Source organism: Ranitomeya imitator, chromosome 2, assembly GCF_032444005.1.
Source record: "Ranitomeya imitator isolate aRanImi1 chromosome 2, aRanImi1.pri, whole genome shotgun sequence".
Classification (NCBI taxonomy): Eukaryota; Metazoa; Chordata; class Amphibia; order Anura; family Dendrobatidae; genus Ranitomeya; species Ranitomeya imitator.
Genome location: NC_091283.1, coordinates 452485780 through 452497946, shown reverse-complemented (window position 1 = coordinate 452497946; position 12167 = coordinate 452485780).

Sequence of the window (12167 nt, the reverse complement as noted above, 5' to 3'; positions counted from 1 at the left end):
TTGCAGGGAGAATTTAGAAAACAAATGTAACAAACTATATGCTTTCTATGGGCCACTGAGTGAGAGATGACGCACACAGGAATCAGGAGTGGCACACAAGCCCAGAGGCCAATATTTTTCTACCAATGATTGATGGAGTTATTTTCTCTGGTAGATTTTGGAACCCAAATCAAGGAAAAAAAATGTAGGCTTTCTATGGACCACAATTGGAGAGAGAGAGAGAGAGAGAGATGGCACACCCAGGAGTCAAGACTGGCACACAAGCAGAAAGGCCAATATTAATCTCCCACTGTTTTTTTTTTTTTTTTTTTTTTTTCAGGGAGACTTTAGAAAAAAAAATAATAAAAAAAATATGATTTTATCAGGAAGAATTTAGAAACCAAATAAAATAAAATGATTTTTTCAGGGAGAATTTATAAAACAAATAAAAACAAAAATAGGCGTTCTATGGCCCACTGACTGAGAGATGACGCACACAGGAGTCAGGAGTGGCACACAAACCCAGAGGCCAATATTTTTCTACCAATGATTGATGTAGTTATTTTCTCTGGTAGATTTTAGAACCCAAATCAAGGAAAAAAAATATAGGCTTTCTATGGACCACAATTGGAGAGAGAGAGAGAGAGAGAGAGAGAGAGAGAGAGAGAGATGGCACACCCAGGAGTCAAGACTGGCACACAAGCAGAAAGGCCAATATTAATCTCCCACTGTTTTTTTTGGTTGTTTTTTTTTTTTTTTTTTCAGGGAGACTTTAGAAAAAAAACATAATAAAAAAAATATGATTTTATCAGGAAGAATTTAGAAACCAAATAAAATAAAATGATTTTTTCAGGGAGAATTTATAAAACAAATAAAACCAAAAATAGGCGTTCTATGGCCCACTGACTGAGAGATGACGCACCCAGGAGTCAAGACTGGCACACAAGCAGAAAGGCCAATATTAATCTCCCACTGTTTTTTTTTTTTTTTTTCAGGGAGACTTTAGAAAAAAAAATAATAAAAAAAATGTGATTTTATCAGGAAGAATTTAGAAACCAAATAAAATAAAATGATTTTTTCAGGGAGAATTTAGAAAACAAATAAAACCAAAAATAGGCGTTCTATGGCCCACTGACTGAGAGATGACGCACCCAGGAGTCAAGACTGGCACACAAGCAGAAAGGCCAATATTAATCTCCCACTGTTTTTTTTTTTTTTTTTCAGGGAGACTTTAGAAAAAAAAATAATAAAAAAAATATGATTTTATCAGGAAGAATTTAGAAACCAAATAAAATAAAATGATTTTTTCAGGGAGAATTTATAAAACAAATAAAAACAAAAATAGGCGTTCTATGGCCCACTGACTGAGAGATGACGCACACAGGAGTCAGGAGTGGCCCACAAACCCAGAGGCCAATATTTTTCTACCAATGATTGATGTAGTTATTTTCTCTGGTAGATTTTAGAACCCAAATCAAGGAAAAAAAATATAGGCTTTCTATGGACCACAATTGGAGAGAGAGAGAGAGAGAGAGAGAGAGAGAGAGAGAGAGATGGCACACCCAGGAGTCAAGACTGGCACACAAGCAGAAAGGCCAATATTAATCTCCCACTGTTTTTTTTTTTTTTTTTCAGGGAGACTTTAGAAAAAAAAATAATAAAAAAAAAAAGATTTTATCAGGAAGAATTTAGAAACCAAATAAAATAAAATGATTTTTTCAGGGAGAATTTATAAAACAAATAAAACCAAAAATAGGCGTTCTATGGCCCACTGACTGAGAGAGAGAGAGAGAGAGAGAGATGGAACGCTTAGTACTGGCACACAAGCCCAAAGGGCAATATTAATCTCCCTTTTTTTTTCCAGGGAGAATTTCTAAAACCCAAAAAAAAAATAAAATAGGCTTTCTATGGCCCACTATTTGTGAGAGAGATGGGACGCTCAGGACTGGCACAGATGGCACGCTCAGGACTGGCACAGAAGCCCAGAGGCCAATATTAATCTCCCTTTTTTTCTGGGAGAATTTATAAAACCAAAAAAATATTTAAATAGGCTTTCTATGGCCCACTATTTGTGAGAGAGATGGCACGCTCAGGACTGGCACAGATGGCACGCTCACAACTGGCACACAAGCCCAGAGGCCAATATTAATCTCCCTTTTTTCAGGGAAAATTTATAAAACAAAAAAAAAAAATAAATAGGCTTTCTATGGCCCACTATTTGTGAGAGAGATGGCACGCTCAGGGCTGGCACAGATGGCACGCTCAGGACTGGCACACAAGCCCAGAGGCCAATATTAATCTCCCTTTTTTTCAGGGAGAAATTATAAAACCCCCAAAAAAAATAAAATAGGCTTTCTATGGCCCACTATTTGTGAGAGAGATGGGACGCTCAGGACTGGCACAGATGGCACGCTCAGGACTGGCACAGAAGCCCAGAGGCCAATATTAATCTCCCTTTTTTTCTGGGAGAATTTATAAAACCAAAAAAATATTTAAATAGGCTTTCTATGGCCCACTATTTGTGAGAGAGATGGCACGCTCAGGACTGGCACAGATGGCACGCTCACAACTGGCACACAAGCCCAGAGGCCAATATTAATCTCCCTTTTTTCAGGGAAAATTTATAAAACAAAAAAAAAAATTAAATAGGCTTTCTATGGCCCACTATTTGTGAGAGAGATGGCACGCTCAGGGCTGGCACAGATGGCACGCTCAGGACTGGCACACAAGCCCAGAGGCCAATATTAATCTCCCTTTTTTTCAGGGAGAATTTATAAAACCAAAAAAAAAAAATAAATAGGCTTTCTATGGCCCACTATTTGTGAGAGAGATGGCACGCTCAGGGCTGGCACAGATGGCACGCTCAGGACTGGCACACAAGCCCAGAGGCCAATATTAATCTCCCTTTTTTTCAGGGAGAATTTATAAAACCCCAAAAAAAAAAAAATAGGCTTTCTATGGCCCACTATTTGTGAGAGAGATGGCACACTCAGGACTGGCACACAAGCCCAAAGGCCAATATTAATCTCCCACTGTATTTTTATCAGGGAGAATTTATACACCCCACAAAAAAAAATACAGAAAAATGAAAAGGCTTTCTATGGCCCACTATGTGAGAGAGATGGCACACACAGGGATGGCACTCTAGCAGAAATGCCAAATTGCCAATCTTAATCTCCCACCAAAAAAAAAAAAACACAAAAAACAGGGAATGTCCTACAATTACTATCTCCCTGCCTGCAGTAATCTCAGCCAGGTATGGCAGGCAGCTACTATCTCCCTGCCTGCAGTAATCTCAGCCAGGTATGGCAGGCAGCAATAAGGAGTGGACTGATGCACAAATGAAATAAAAAGTGTGGACAAACAAAAAAGATAGCTGTGCAGAAAGGAAGGAACAAGAGGATTTGTGCTTTGAAAAAAGCAGTTGGTTTGCACAGCGGCGTACACACAGCAATGCAGCTATCAGGGAGCCTTCTAGGGCAGCCCAATGAGCTACAGCGCTGAGGGGAAAAAAAAAAAAAAAAAAACTTCCACTGTCCCTGCACACCGAGGGTGGTGTTGGACAGTGCAAATCGCTGCAGCACAAGCGGTTTTGTGGTTAATGGACCCTGCCTAACGCTATCCCTGCTTCTGACAAAGCGGCAGCAACCTCTCCCTAAGCTCAGATCAGCAGCAGTAAGATGGCGGTCGGCGGGAACGCCTCTTTATAGCCCCTGTGACGTCGCAGACAGCAAGCCAATCACTGCAATGCCCTTCTCTAAGATGGTGGGGACCAGGACCTATGTCATCACGCTGCCCACACTCTGCGTTTACCTTCATTGGCTGAGAAATGGCGCTTTTCGCGTCATTGAAACGCGACTTTGGCGCGAAAGTCGCGTACCGCATGGCCGACCCCGCACAGGGGTCGGATCGGGTTTCATGAAACCCCGACTTAGCCAAAAGTCGGCGACTTTTGAAAATGTTCGACCCGTTTCGCTCAACCCTACTCAACACTAGTCACAATCCATGATACAAAGAAGAAGTGCTTAAATTTTTGTTCCAGGAGTGGCATATGGTTACCCAAAAGCAGTATGAAAGACTGGTGGAAAGCATGCCAAGACGCATGAAAGCTGTGATTAAAAATCATGGTTATTCCACAAAACATTGATTTCTGAACTCTTCCAGAGTAAAAACATTAGTATTGCTGTTTCTAAATTATTATGAACTTGCTTTTTTTGCATTATTTGAGGTCTGCAAGCAATGCATTTTTTTGTCATTCTGACCATTTCTCATTTTCAGAAAACAAATACAAAATTTATTGCTTGGAACTTCGGAGACATGCTGTCAATAGTTTAAAGATAAAAGAACAATTTACATTTTACTCCAAAAATATACATATAAAGAGAAAAATCAGACAAACTGAACATTTTGCAGTGGTCTCTTAATTGTTGCCAGTAGAGTTGAGCGACCTTGACCTTTTTAGAGTCGAGCCGGGTTTCGCGAAACCCGACTATCTCAAAAGTCGGGTCGAGTGAAATCGGCCGATTATGACGTAAAGTCGGGATCGACCGAAACATGAAACCCAATGCAAGTCAATGGGGCAGCATAGTCGGCAGTGAGTGGGGGCCAGGAAAACACCTAGAGTGCCCATTTTAATGTCAAAACCATCCATTCTTCTTAATGAAGCTTGTCAAGCGTAATTTACCTTATAATAATTGTAAGGCATTTGAAATTGGGGGTCATTTGGCTAAAGTTGTGGTGGGTAGGGCTGGTTCAAGTAATTAGTGGGCCCAGGAAATCTGGACCACGTCACGGCAGTGGAGCAGGGAGAGGTAAGTATTTCAACTTTGCAAGTGCTGTGAACCTGAGCAAGCAGGGGGGGCCCACTCGTTGGCATTGGCACTGGCACAGGGCCCCTCAAAGTACAGCGGTGTGTTTGCACGGCGGGGGCGCCTCCCACCGGCAGCAACACTTTTGCGTACTATGAGAGGCCCTGTGCCAGTGACGTCGCCAACTAGTATTCCTCCCCCCACCTGATGAAGGAACCTGCACTTTCATCTGCACCTTCCTCTTTGTCCCCGTGTAAGGTGGTATGGTATGCGGGAAGAGCAACCTGACTTTCAGCAGGGTCACAATGTTGTTGTGTAGCGTGCACGGGGAATGTTGCGTTATGGGTCAATGTACCAGCAGACTCATCTATCACTGGCTGGGCAATGGGCAGGATGAGGAGGAAACACAGATATAGGCCCAAAGAATAAAGTTGGCTAAATGCAGTTCAAAATTGGTAACACAGGAATAACCAGGGGGCATTGCAGTGGAGGACAACTGGAATGAGAGGCTGACACAGAGAGTAGGCCCAAATCAGTAAGTAGTCGAAATGCAGTTCAAAATTGGCAACCGTAGTAAACAGGCGGCACAGCTTTGTTCAGTGGAGGAGAACAGCAAGGAGTGGCAGACACCGATAGTAGGCCCCAACCCAACTAGTAGGCCAAATGCAGTCTAACATTAACAACTACTTAACGAGCGCCTGAAAACGGAATTTCAGGACAGGAAACCAGGAGAACAGCAAGGAGCGGCAGACACTGTTAGTAGGCCCCAAACCAACTAGTACGCCAAATGCAGTTGTTCCATTTAACCACAATTTAACAAGAGCCTGAAGATAGAAGCTCAGGAAAGGCAACCTGGAGAACACCTTGGAGTGGAACACACCATCTCTCTCCACCCCATACCCATTTTGTAGGCCTAATGCTGTGTAGTTTTCTACAACTACTAAACGAGAGTCGGAAGACCGAAGCAATGGCAAGGCAACCTGGGGAACACATTGGAGTGTAACACACCATCTCTCTCCACCCGATACCCATTTTGTAGGCCTAATGCAGTGTAGTTTTCTACAACTACTAAACGAGAGTCGGAAGACCGAAGCAATGGCAAGGCAACCTGGGGAACACCTTGGAGTGTAACACACCATCTCTCTCCACCCGATACCTATTTTGTAGGCCTAATGCAGTGTAGTTTTCTACAACTACTAAACGAGAGTCGGAAGATCGAAGCAATGGCGAGGAAACCTGGAGAACACCTTGGAGTGTAATACACCATCTCTCTCCACCCCATACCCATTTTGTAGGCCTAATGCTGTGTAGTTTTCTACAACTACTAAACGAGAGTCGGAAGACCGAAGCAATGGCAAGGCAACCTGGGGAACACCTTGGAGTGTAACACACCATCTCTCTCCACCCGATACCCATTTTGTAGGCCTAATGCAGTGTAGTTTTCTACAACTACTAAACGAGAGTCGGAAGACCGAAGCAATGGCAAGGCAACCTGGGGAACACCTTGGAGTGTAACACACCATCTCTCTCCACCCGATACCCATTTTGTAGGCCTAATGCAGTGTAGTTTTCTACAACTACTAAACGAGAGTCGGAAGATCGAAGCAATGGCGAGGAAACCTGGAGAACACCTTGGAGTGTAACACACCATCTCTCTCCACCCCATACCCATTTTGTAGGCCTAATGCTGTGTAGTTTTCTACAACTACTAAACGAGAGTCGGAAGACCGAAGCAATGGCAAGGCAACCTGGGGAACACCTTGGAGTGTAACACACCATCTCTCTCCACCCGATACCCATTTTGTAGGCCTAATGCAGTGTAGTTTTCTACAACTACTAAACGAGAGTCGGAAGACCGAAGCAATGGCAAGGCAACCTGGGGAACACCTTGGAGTGTAACACACCATCTCTCTCCACCCGATACCCATTTTGTAGGCCTAATGCAGTGTAGTTTTCTACAACTACTAAACGAGAGTCGGAAGATCGAAGCAATGGCGAGGAAACCTGGAGAACACCTTGGAGTGTAACACACCATCTCTCTCCACCCCATACCCATTTTGTAGGCCTAATGCTGTGTAGTTTTCTACAACTACTAAACGAGAGTCGGAAGACCGAAGCTCAGGAAAGGCAACCTGGGGAACACCTTGGAGTGTAACACACCATCTCTCTCCACCCGATACCCATTTTGTAGGCCTAATGCAGTGTAGTTTTCTACAACTACTAAACGAGAGTCGGAAGACCGAAGCAATGGCAAGGCAACCTGGGGAACACCTTGGAGTGTAACACACCATCTCTCTCCACCCGATACCCATTTTGTAGGCCTAATGCAGTGTAGTTTTCTACAACTACTAAACGAGAGTCGGAAGACCGAAGCAATGGCAAGGCAACCTGGGGAACACCTTGGAGTGTAACACACCATCTCTCTCCACCCGATACCCATTTTGTAGGCCTAATGCAGTGTAGTTTTCTACAACTACTAAACGAGAGTCGGAAGACCGAAGCAATGGCAAGGCAACCTGGGGAACACCTTGGAGTGTAACACACCATCTCTCTCCACCCGATACCCATTTTGTAGGCCTAATGCAGTGTAGTTTTCTACAACTACTAAACGAGAGTCGGAAGATCGAAGCAATGGCGAGGAAACCTGGAGAACACCTTGGAGTGTAACACACCATCTCTCTCCACCCCATACCCATTTTGTAGGCCTAATGCTGTGTAGTTTTCTACAACTACTAAACGAGAGTCGGAAGACCGAAGCAATGGCAAGGCAACTTGGGGAACACCTTGGAGTGTAACACACCATCTCTCTCCACCCGATACCCATTTTGTAGGCCTAATGCAGCCTACTTTCCGACAACTACTAAACGAGAGCATGAAGATCGAAGCTCAGGAAAGGCAACCTGGGGAACACCTTGGAGTGTAACACACCCTCTCTCTACACCACGGAAGGACTGATTCTTAGGAAGGAAGGCTGTCGGAAAGAAGCAGGGCGCGTCCGAGGGTGATTATATTCTTATTAGGTATATACTCACCCTCGGACGCGCCCTGCTTCTTTATTTGTAATGAATGTTTATTTGCAATGTGTTTTTGACTTACTCAATTTTTTTGGTAAATAATGATTTTATTATTTTCATTGTTTTGCATCTTCTTGGCAATAATATAAAGAGGACGCGACAGGACCACACTCGGTGGATGCCATATCTGTGTTTTAAATTGAAAAAAACGTTCAGTTAACTACTTGCAGGAGAAAGTTATTGTAGCTGGTGGCCATTTTTAGTACTGTACCAGATTTTTGTTGTATGTGTTTGTTTTTAATGTTAAAATGTCTGCATTTGATAACTCTCCAGTATTTTCTTTTTTATAAGCAAAATACATATTTTTATATTTTCTGATGTTGGTTCAAGGGGTACACGGGCAGCAGTAGACAGGTCAGTGGAGGCCTAGTGGAAGGAGGGACCGCAGACAGGCTTCGAAGCCCTAACATAATAAATTGGCCTGGCTGTAGGCAATTTACAATTGGTTCCAGGGGAACACGGGCGGCAGTAGACAGGTCAGTGGAGGCCTAGTGGAAGGAGGGACCGCAGACAGGCTTCGAAGCCCTAACATAATAAATTGGCCTGGCTGTAGGCAATTTACAATTGGTTCCAGGGGAACACGGGCGGCAGTAGACAGGTCAGTGGAGGCCTAGTGGAAGGAGGGACCGCAGACAGGCTTCGAAGCCCTAACATAATAAATTGGGCTGGCTGTAGGCAATTTAAAATTGGTTCCAGGGGAACCCGGGCAGCAGTAGACAGGTCAGTGGAGGCCTAGTGGAAGGAGGGACCGCAGACAGGCTTCGAAGCCCTAACATAATAAATTGGGCTGGCTGTAGGCAATTTAAAATTGGTTCCAGGGGATTCCGGGCAGCAGTAGACAGGTCAGTGGAGGCCTAGTGGAAGGAGGGACCGCAGACAGGCTTCGAAGCCCTAACATAATAAATTGGGCTGGCTGTAGGCAATTTAAAATTGGTTCCAGGGGAACCCGGGCAGCAGTAGACAGGTCAGTGGAGGCCTAGTGGAAGGAGGGACCGCAGACAGGCTTCGAAGCCCTAACATAATAAATTGGCCTGGCAGTAGGCAATTTACAATTGGTTCCAGGGGAACACGGGGGGCAGTAGACAGGTCAGTGGAGGCCTAGTGGAAGGAGGGACCGCAGACAGGCTTCGAAGCCCTAACATAATAAATTGGCCTGGCTGTAGGCAATTTACAATTGGTTCCAGGGGAACACGGGCGGCAGTAGACAGGTCAGTGGAGGCCTAGTGGAAGGAGGGACCGCAGACAGGCTTCGAAGCCCTAACATAATAAATTGGGCTGGCTGTAGGCAATTTAAAATTGGTTCCAGGGGAACCCGGGCAGCAGTAGACAGGTCAGTGGAGGCCTAGTGGAAGGAGGGACCGCAGACAGGCTTCGAAGCCCTAACATAATAAATTGGGCTGGCTGTAGGCAATTTAAAATTGGTTCCAGGGGAACCCGGGCAGCAGTAGACAGGTCAGTGGAGGCCTAGTGGAACGAGGGACCGCAGACAGGCTTCGAAGCCCTAACATAATAAATTGGGCTGGCTGTAGGCAATTTAAAATTGGTTCCAGGGGAACCCGGGCAGCAGTAGACAGGTCAGTGGAGGCCTAGTGGAAGGAGGGACCGCAGACAGGCTTCGAAGCCCTAACATAATAAATTGGGCTGGCTGTAGGCAATTTAAAATTGGTTCCAGGGGAACCCGGGCAGCAGTAGACAGGTCAGTGGAGGCCTAGTGGAAGGAGGGACCGCAGACAGGCTTCGAAGCCCTAACATAATAAATTGGGCTGGCTGTAGGCAATTTAAAATTGGTTCCAAGGGAACCCGGGCAGCAGTAGACAGGTCAGTGGAGGCCTAGTGGAAGGAGGGACCGCAGACAGGCTTCGAAGCCCTAACATAATAAATTGGGCTGGCTGTAGGCAATTTAAAATTGGTTCCAGGGGAACCCGGGCAGCAGTAGACAGGTCAGTGGAGGCCTAGTGGAAGGAGGGACCGCAGACAGGCTTTGAAGCCCTAACATAATAAATTGGGCTGGCTGTAGGCAATTTAAAATTGGTTCCAGGGGAACCCGGGCAGCAGTAGACAGGTCAGTGGAGGCCTAGTGGAAGGAGGGACCGCAGACAGGCTTCGAAGCCCTAACATAATAAATTGGGCTGGCTGTAGGCAATTTAAAATTGGTTCCAAGGGAACCCGGGCAGCAGTAGACAGGTCAGTGGAGGCCTAGTGGAAGGAGGGACCGCAGACAGGCTTCGAAGCCCTAACATAATAAATTGGGCTGGCTGTAGGCAATTTAAAATTGGTTCCAGGGGAACCCGGGCAGCAGTAGACAGGTCAGTGGAGGCCTAGTGGAAGGAGGGACCGCAGACAGGCTTCGAAGCCCTAACATAATAAATTGGCCTGGCTGTAGGCAATTTACAATTGGTTCCAGGGGAACACGGGCGGCAGTAGACAGGTCAGTGGAGGCCTAGTGGAAGGAGGGACCGCAGACAGGCTTCGAAGCCCTAATATAATAAATTGGCCTGGCTGTAGGCAATTTACAATTGGTTCCAGGGGAACACGGGCGGCAGTAGACAGGTCAGTGGAGGCCTAGTGGAAGGAGGGACCGCAGACAGGCTTCGAAGCCCTAACATAATAAATCGGGCTGGCTGTAGGCAATTTAAAATTGGTTCCAGGGGAACCCGGGCAGCAGTAGACAGGTCAGTGGAGGCCTAGTGGAAGGAGCGACCGCAGACAGGCTTCGAAGCCCTAACATAATAAATTGGGCTGGCTGTAGGCAATTTAAAATTGGTTCCAGGGGAACCCGGGCAGCACTAGACAGGTCAGTGGAGGCCTAGTGGAAGGAGGGACCGCAGACAGGCTTCGAAGCCCTAACATAATAAATTGGGCTGGCTGTAGGCAATTTAAAATTGGTTCCAGGGGAACCCGGGCAGCAGTAGACAGGTCAGTGGAGGCCTAGTGGAAGGAGGGACCGCAGACAGGCTTCGAAGCCCTAACATAATAAATTGGGCTGGCTGTAGGCAATTTAAAATTGGTTCCAGGGGAACCCGGGCAGCAGTAGACAGGTCAGTGGAGGCCTAGTGGAAGGAGGGACCGCAGACAGGCTTCGAAGCCCTAACATAATAAATTGGCCTGGCTGTAGGCAATTTACAATTGGTTCCAGGGGAACACGGGCGGCAGTAGACAGGTCAGTGGAGGCCTAGTGGAAGGAGGGACCGCAGACAGGCTTCGAAGCCCTAACATAATAAATTGGCCTGGCTGTAGGCAATTTACAATTGGTTCCAGGGGAACACGGGCGGCAGTAGACAGGTCAGTGGAGGCCTAGTGGAAGGAGGGACCGCAGACAGGCTTCGAAGCCATAACATAATAAATTGGGCTGGCTGTAGGCAATTTAAAATTGGTTCCAGGGGAACCCGGGCAGCAGTAGACAGGTCAGTGGAGGCCTAGTGGAAGGAGGGACCGCAGACAGGCTTCGAAGCCCTAACATAATAAATTGGGCTGGCTGTAGGCAATTTAAAATTGGTTCCAGGGGAACCCGGGCAGCAGTAGACAGGTCAGTGGAGGCCTAGTGGAAGGAGGGACCGCAGACAGGCTTCGAAGCCCTAACATAATAAATTGGGCTGGCTGTAGGCAATTTAAAATTGGTTCCAGGGGAACCCGGGCAGCAGTAGACAGGTCAGTGGAGGCCTAGTGGAAGGAGGGACCGCAGACAGGCTTCGAAGCCCTAACATAATAAATTGGGCTGGCTGTAGGCAATTTAAAATTGGTTCCAGGGGAACCCGGGCAGCAGTAGACAGGTCAGTGGAGGCCTAGTGGAAGGAGGGACCGCAGACAGGCTTCGAAGCCCTAACATAATAAATTGGGCTGGCTGTAGGCAATTTAAAATTGGTTCCAGGGGAACCCGGGCAGCAGTAGACAGGTCAGTGGAGGCCTAGTGGAAGGAGGGACCTCAGACAGGCTTCGAAGCCCTAACATAATAAATTGGGCTGGCTGTAGGCAATTTAAAATTGGTTCCAGGGGAACCCGGGCAGCAGTAGACAGGTCAGTGGAGGCCTAGTGGAAGGAGTGACCGCAGACAGGCTTCGAAGGCCTAACATAAGAAAAATGTCAATACAATGGTATTGACAGTGCCAGGCATTGAAGGATGTCAGCGCATAGACTAAACATTGGTGGAGCTGTGAGAGAAAATTTTGCAAGTGGTAGAGCACTGTTTGACCTGGGGGGGGGGGACTGTCTTGTGGCCGGCGGTACAGGCCCAGGGCCCCTCATATTACAACGGTGTGTCTGACGTTGGGTGCGCACCACCACCGCCAGACACTTTATTGTACTATGA